This window comes from Danio rerio, chromosome 2 (genome assembly GCF_052040795.2).
Source record: "Danio rerio strain M-AB ecotype USA chromosome 2, GRCz13ab, whole genome shotgun sequence".
Classification (NCBI taxonomy): domain Eukaryota; kingdom Metazoa; phylum Chordata; class Actinopteri; order Cypriniformes; family Danionidae; genus Danio; species Danio rerio.
The window spans coordinates 50297208-50305000 of record NC_141022.1 but is presented as its reverse complement, the minus strand read 5'-3'; the positions used below and the strand labels follow the sequence as shown (position 1 = coordinate 50305000).

Below are 7793 nucleotides of genomic sequence, written 5' to 3'. Positions count from 1 at the left end.
CAGAACTGCCGCTCACTGGATATTTTCTCTTTTTCAGACCATTTTCTGTAAACCCTAGAGATGGTGGTGCGTGAAAATCCTAGAAAATCAGCAATTTCTGAAATACTTAGATCAGCCTGTCTGGCACCAGCATCCATGCCACGTTTAACGTCACTTAAATCATCTGTTTGATCTGCAGCAGATCGTCTTAACCATGTCTACATGCCTAAATGAATTGAGTTTCTGCCATGTGATTGGCTGATGAGAAATTTGTATTAACGAGCAGTTGAACAGGTGTACCTTATAAAGTGGTCATTGAGTGTATATACAGTCAGTATCTGGGGAATAAAAAAAATATATATATAAAAAAAGCACTGAGTGTAAAAAATAAAAAAAGTCTGCAAGTCTGCAAGCCAAGCAAAGTTCATCTGCTCTGGAAGAGTCTAAGTAAGTGAAAAAGGAAAACCAAGACATTACGTTCCATAAAAATACATCGTACTTGCTAGCTTTTATGAAGACAAATATTTTATAAGAGGAGCCTTTTTTCAATGGTTTTACATTAGCAGTAGTATTTAAAATGCAATCCATTTAGTATCCCCACCATTGCAAATTAGTGAACCTAAACCTCACATAACAATAACAGACACTATAACATACCAAACAGCAAGACCTTGCCAGACTTGATTATATTCTGCAGTGCATTGTATGACTGACATTTTCCTCAAAACTCTGTCACAGTGTTTTTTCTTATTCATGCACCAGACTTTCTTTATTAGGTTGGAGGGGTATTCAAATCCTTGACACAACCTAAAGGGGACAGAGAGGAGGGAGACGAGAGCCCCTCATTTGTGAAACGTCACAGACCTGAGACTCGGAAAGATCAGAAAGGGCCCTTTGGGCAGATTAAAAATGCATGATCTCTTCTGAAGCAAAGAAACAGAAGAAGAAGAACTGAATGCGCTTTTGGAGAACGCTGACTCTTCGGCTGAAATGGAGCATGCCTTTCATCAGTTCTAATGAAGACCCAGAGGCAGAATGAGAAGGAGAGAGAGCTGAAAATAGGCTGGTTTTTAAGGGTTTGGGACATTCCTGCATATCAACATCGGGCTGCTGAGCTGAAGTAATCATCAAGAGTTTGAGTCCATTGCTTCGGTGGCTTCCTCTCTGTCTCCATCACTTCCTGAGCTCACATTCACAGGCTCGGCTCCAAGACAGTCTACACACAGCTACTTTTAATGGCAGCATTCTGACCAATTCAACAGGATCTTCATGAGGGAATAGCTGACCTGAGAGTTCAATTCAAAAATAATCTATTGTGAGAATCAAGAGTCTATTGCAAATTGGATTTGATAAATGGTATCAAGTCCCTTTTTGTTAGAATTTTAAAGAAACATCTAATAATTTGACACTTTTGATTATTATTGATCAAAAATCACTTGCTAATAATAATTTGAAAATTTTGTTGTGAATTTTTAGAACTCAAACCAGGAGACTTGATTTAAGCTGAATTCTTTGCTTACCACAGGTTTGAAATATACTTGCGGTGATCGGTTATAAAACATTGCTTCTTACCTATAAAGTTTTGAATAATCTAGCTCCTGTTTATCTAACCAACCTTCTGTCTTACTACAATCCAACCTGCTCTTTAAGATCTCAAAACTGAGGGCTTCTGGTACTACCTAGAATAGCTAAGTCAACTAAAGGAGGTGGTGCCTTGTCATTTATGACTCCCAATCTCTGGAATAGCATATAATGTTCAAGGCTCAGACATATTCTCGCATTTCAAAACTAGAATATCTTTTTAGAAAAGTATATAATTATTATGTGCTCCACGCAGGTGAGCTGGCTTGACAACCACCTATAGGACACACTCCTCCTTAATACAACAGACATTGTGTTAGAAACCCTCATATGCTTTACAAGTTTGTTTCTATGTTTGTGTATATAAATGCTATTTTAATTTATAACACTTCATTCTTGCATCTCGTTTAAATACACTATGAACAGCAGCTATGCTAATTATTTTCTTTATTCTCTATTTCCACCTGGGCATACTCATTGCATTGATGCAATCCAAGACCTGTGAAGAGATGATCCCAAGGTATTCATGGTGAAGTTTTCTTTATTTTCTTCGACGTTGTTGCCATGGCTTGCTTGGGTCTTGACTTGTAGAGCTGCACATCAATGGATTTGCTCTTCAGTGTTTGAACTTTCAGCAGTAGAATTTAAGCCATCCTGAACTATAATAAAATGAACCTCAACTCTGAAATCTGGACTTTACTAGAATTATTTTAAGCTGCTTTTTCCATATAGTGAAAATCGCTATATGAATAAAGACGAAAAAAAAAAATTGAAATAAAAAAACCGCACTGTCAGTGCACCCACTGACAGGTAAAATCCTTCAAGTTCAAAGCAAACTTGAATGCCAAGGCATTTTAGATATGTATATTAAATAGCCTATTCAATATATTAACATTAAACATATATTAAATATATTAAATAATCAGCAATTGAGAAATAAATGACAAATAAAGAATAAAAACAGACAATATCTCTAAAAATATAAAATAATTACAAGATTAAAATGTGTATAATTATTTAAACAAGGTGAATGCGTTGATTAACTATTACTAACGGTGTACATATAATTTGCAGCCAGTTTAGACCAGTCTCCTCCTTGTCCTCTTTGAATTTGTAGTAATGTTTTTTTCTGAGTTGTTTAGATTAAGGAATTAATTATTTAATGTTTCTCTCGATACCCGTGTCTGTATGTGGGCAGTCAGCTGCAAAGGCAAGCGAAAGCAGGCTTAAGCAAATAGGTAATTCAAAAATGCATACAATTAATGACAGCTTCTAAAACAAAAGCAAAAGCCGAATCCCGGATATCTTAGGAGATTTGGAAACATTGTTGGACCAAAAAGGCACATCTCTGTGGGTCTGCAAAGCTTGTGAAACTATCTGTGGGAGTGTTGACAGGTCTTTTTGTATCTTTGGATGTTAAATACAAGAGTTTGTTCTTTTTATGTTAGCAACAGTAACTAGGGGGGCAGTACTTAAAGTACATACACCACAAAAACTGAACTTCTCATGAGTCCATAAAAAATACTTTACTGGATATTCACAGTTGTAGCGAAGTTAAAGGTATACTTCACCCAAAAAAATAGCAATTCTTACATCATTTACGGATCCTCATCCAAACCCTTATAACTGCCATTTTTGTATGTGGAACACAATAGAACATTGAGACTTTCTATCTTCTATTGTGTTCCACAGAAGAAAAGATGTGAGAATATCAAGGTTTTTTGGGTAAAGCATTCCTATAATGACTCTATAGGCACATGAACACACTGCTGAGTGAAAAATCCTGTTTTAGATGGAACTATTCTATAGTGAATAGCATAGTGAATGAAAGCAAAAACTGACATTTTAACAGAACTTATCACAATACATTCTGGGAGTGAAAAACTTGCAAGATCTTACATTGAACCAAAAATAAATAAATAAATAAATAAATCTGATTTTACTGGCTTAATACATAGTCTTTGTACATATTCATACATTTGGGGTTGGTAAGATTTGTAAGGGTTTATTATGCTCACCAAGGCTGCATTTTCCAATACAGAAAGAGCGGTTATCCTATGAAATATAATAACCTTTTTCATTTTCTATTTATTGTATATATTGATGGCAAAGCTGGAGATCCAGTATCTATTTCTCCAGCCTTCAGAGTTGATTGATCCTTCAGAAATTATTAGAATTTTCTAATGGTGCTGAGGAGATATTTTCTGATTTTCAATTCTCACAACATTTATGCTGCTTTAAATTTTTGTGAAACCCATGATACACATTTTACACAGATTGCTAAAAATAAATTACATTAAAAAAACACTATTTGTTTAAAATAGAAAACATATGCAGCATATAACATTTTTATGAAAGACAAAAAAATGCTTTCAGTGTATGGATATAAAAATGGATATCATAAAAGTATTATTTGCTAAAAGCTTTAATCAACTAAGAGACAATATTTGTAACAACTCTATGTTAATAACGTTTTAGTAAGCTCCGCCCCCTACCCAATATTCAGTTTCGGTTAGAGGTACATCAACATACTGAAATAGGAGTCTTAGCAACTTCGGCTTGACACACAATAAAGATGCTGCATTCTTCCTGATGGTTACATAACTTTTACACGCTCTAATGGAAAAAATTTTAAACACTAAAGCATTCATACAATGATTTATAGTTTTTTTTTTTCAATATATATGAACAATATCACAAACGTAGCAGTTCGATGTGGCTGTATATTAGCACTGGTTAGCATGAAGTCACAGGCTAAGTGTCTTAATGTCCCACTAGTGACAATACAGCCACATCGCAATGCTTTGAGTGTGATATTGCGTTTATACAACAGTTCGACGGCATAATTGTGTGTTTAAAAAAGAAAATCAAACACGGAGAGTCTCAAAATCCTACTTTCTTCCGCCATTCCTTCACATATGCAGCTGACGTCACAACTCATTCAGAAATGCAGAAGCAGAAACCATTTCTCATTCACTAACATCACTTTAGAGCTAGTATTTGATTACTTAGTTAGCGTAATGTCTGAAGGGATGGCAAAACAAGTGATTTTGCTCACATTTTAATATTACAAGGCTGAACAACATGAAATGCCATCAGTCTACAGAGATTTCCCACTATTTCTCTGTTGCAATCAGGAGATCACACTATTACTGTAGTTTTCTCGTGCAGTGTGTTGCAACTGACAAAACACCAAGTTAAACCATAGCCAATAAAGGGAAAGTTGTAGTGAGGTTGTTAATTTACTGTCACTCTTCTTACTAGCATTTATGGTCAAAACTGCAATAAAATAATACAATAGTACTCAGAAAATGGGTTTTGACTGATTTTTGCACACTTAAATTACCATAACATAAGCAGACTACAGTTCTCCTTGCAGTAGGGATTACAATAGTAAACAAACTTATAAAATATATATATATATATATATATTTTTTTTACAAAATAATCACTGACATAATGTCTTTAACATGTCTTATGTACAAAACATAAACTTACAGCATTGCCTCTATGGTGATTTTAAGCGGATGCTTTAGATTTTCAGAGAAAGCACATGTCTGACATGGCTTCCACACAGAACCAGGAACACTAACAGGAAGTGACTAAACAGGAAGTGTCTTATAACCTAAAATAAAGGTATTCATTCAGTCATTCATATTCTTTTCGGCTTATTCCCTTTATTAAACTGGGGAAGCCACAGCAGAAGGAACTGCCAACTTATTCAGCATATGTTTAACACAGTGGAAGTCCTTCCAGTTGCAACCCATCACTGGGAAACATCCAAGCACACTCATTCACACACATACACTACGGACAATTGAGCCTACACATTTCACCTGTACTGCATGTTTTTGGACTTGTGGGAGAAACCGGAGCACCTGGAGGAAACCCATGCCAACATGGGGAGGCCATGCAAACTCCTAACAGAAACGCCAAATGATCAAGCTGAGGCTCAAACCAGCGACCTTCTTGCTGTTTGGCACAGGGCCGGAGTGGGACTCCTTTTCAGTCCTGGAGTTTCAAGCCTCAGACCGGCCCACCTCAGTTCACAACTGACTATATTAAAATAAGGACATTTCCAATTCAGTTTCTAATTACACTATCATGTCTTTTTTTTTTTTTTTTGAGAAAACAGCTGCTTTAGAACTTAAAATGTTCAACAACCCTAACAGTATTATGTCTTAACAATAAAAATGAAAAAAAAAAAAAAACTACTCAAAAGAGGATCAAAGCCAGGTCCGCAGCGTCGTAACCTAACGTGCTAACTAGGGATGGGAAGATTAACCGATATGTATCGATACGCGGTCATGCGCGTGCACGATGCGAGTGCATCGGTTGAGCAGCAGAGGATGAATGAAATTTTGGAAGCAAATCGAGATGCATCGGTTTTTGCGAGATGCATCGATTTTTCCGAGATACAGCTTATATTTTTAATATAGAATGTATTTTTTATTTATTAACAAGTGTTGTCAACCTGTTTTTGGCGCATAATTTAATCGACCTACATAAAGTAAGCCTTAGCAACGGATTTGCGGATGTGTACACTTTCACTACAACTCAGTGTATCAGGTGTGCGGATGAAGCTAGTGGTGCGCCCTCAGAAAGCGCGAGAAGCAAAACAAACATATTCCCCACTGAGTTTTAAATCTAAAGTATGGCAAGCAACATTATGGATTTAAGGATGGACGACATGACAGGACAGATGCAATTTGCAAAATGTGCCGCGCATCTGTAAAATACGCGGGCAGTACAACTAATCTGATATCTCACTTGAAGCGGCGCCACGGTGTTGTTGTGGAAGCATCTTCCAGTGTTTCTGCATCCCCGGCTTTCGCACTGCTTCAACCAGTTCCAAAAGTGGTGAGAAAAGCATTTCAAGTTTTTTTTTCCATGCGCAACAGTTCTGCTCGCTCTACGCCAATAACGAATGCTATTGCATTGTTCATCTGCAAAGATATTCAGCCTAGTGTCACGGAGAACAAAGGTTTTAAACACCTCCTCCTGTTAATTTTTATTTAATTATAATAATAATAATAATATTAATAATAATAATGATAAAAATAATTGGGTGTCACGGTGGCACAGTGGTAGTTTGACCACCTCACAGCAAGAAGATTGCTGGTTTGTTATATTTTTATTAGCCTGTTGTTTACAGTGACAGTGATGTTTCAAAGCAGCATAACACTGCTAGTTCACCACCTTAAGTTTTGAATAATCAGTGGCAAAATATATCTTTGTAAAACTTGTTTTCATAGTTGAAAAGTTAAATCACAATTCTTGTTGTGCAATGCTAAATTTATTTATGTTGAAAGAGTGCAAATATATACATATTTTTTTAATATATATTGCACTTATACATTCTGTTTATCTTGAAAATACTTAAATAATATGTGCTATATGTTCTAAAATGGCCCTCTACTGTAAACTGACACTCTGGCTCTGAGAGAAGAGCCAGTTTGTAAAAAAAAGTCTTGGTTTTGCTTGGTTTATAAATAATCAAACTCATTCAATGGCACAGCATCCTCTTTCACATCATCTCATAAACTTGATCTAATTAGTTAGTGCTGAAATATCGCATCGTATCGTGATATGGGTGTGAATCGTATCGTGTTGCATCGCAATATGTCACAAATGTATCGCTAATATATCGGATCGTATTCTTTGTATTGAGATGCGTATCGTATCGGCATTATAGCTTAGATGCCCAACCCTAGTGCTAACCACTGGACCACAACAGCTGTGCTTTGTGAGGTGGCTCGTCTGAGTTATATCATCATTAACCTGCAAGCTGCATCCTGCTCACCAGGCTACAAGAAAATAGATAAAAAGAGCAGAGCTGCGGTAAAATAATGAATAAGAAGACTGTGGTCAAGTAAAAAAAAAAAAAAAATTAATTAAAAAAGTGTGACTGCTGAGAGCAACAGATTCTGGAGCTAGGGACACCGGCCCTCGCGTCCATAAAACGGACCGGCCCACCGGGAATTCTCCCGGTCCTCCTGATTAGCCAATCCGGCCCTGGTTAGGCAAACTTGCTACCCACTGTGCCACTGTGCATTCCAAATAAAAGTATTGCTTTTTACAAATAAAGTAGATTAATTAATTAAATTATCAATTTAACATTTTAACTAAAGTTATATGCATACAAAATATTTGAAGACATTTTAAAGTGAAACTTTTTAAAGGGCAACACAATTACTATTGTATAAATACAGCCCGACAACATACAAAAGAGA

General features: G+C 36.1%; 1 protein-coding gene across 3 annotated transcripts in view; it reads right to left on the bottom strand.

The window, feature by feature from the left end:
* Nucleotides 1-5153, bottom strand: part of LOC137487485 (uncharacterized) — a 128414-nt gene extending 123261 nt beyond the window's left edge. For all 3 annotated transcript variants that reach the window (XM_087241380.1, XM_087241382.1, XM_087241381.1), the window contains exon 1: nt 5059-5153. The gene's annotated coding sequence lies outside the window, so the exon portion shown is untranslated. The remainder of the gene's footprint in view (nt 1-5058) is intronic.
* Nucleotides 5154-7793: the final 2640 nt, after the last annotated feature.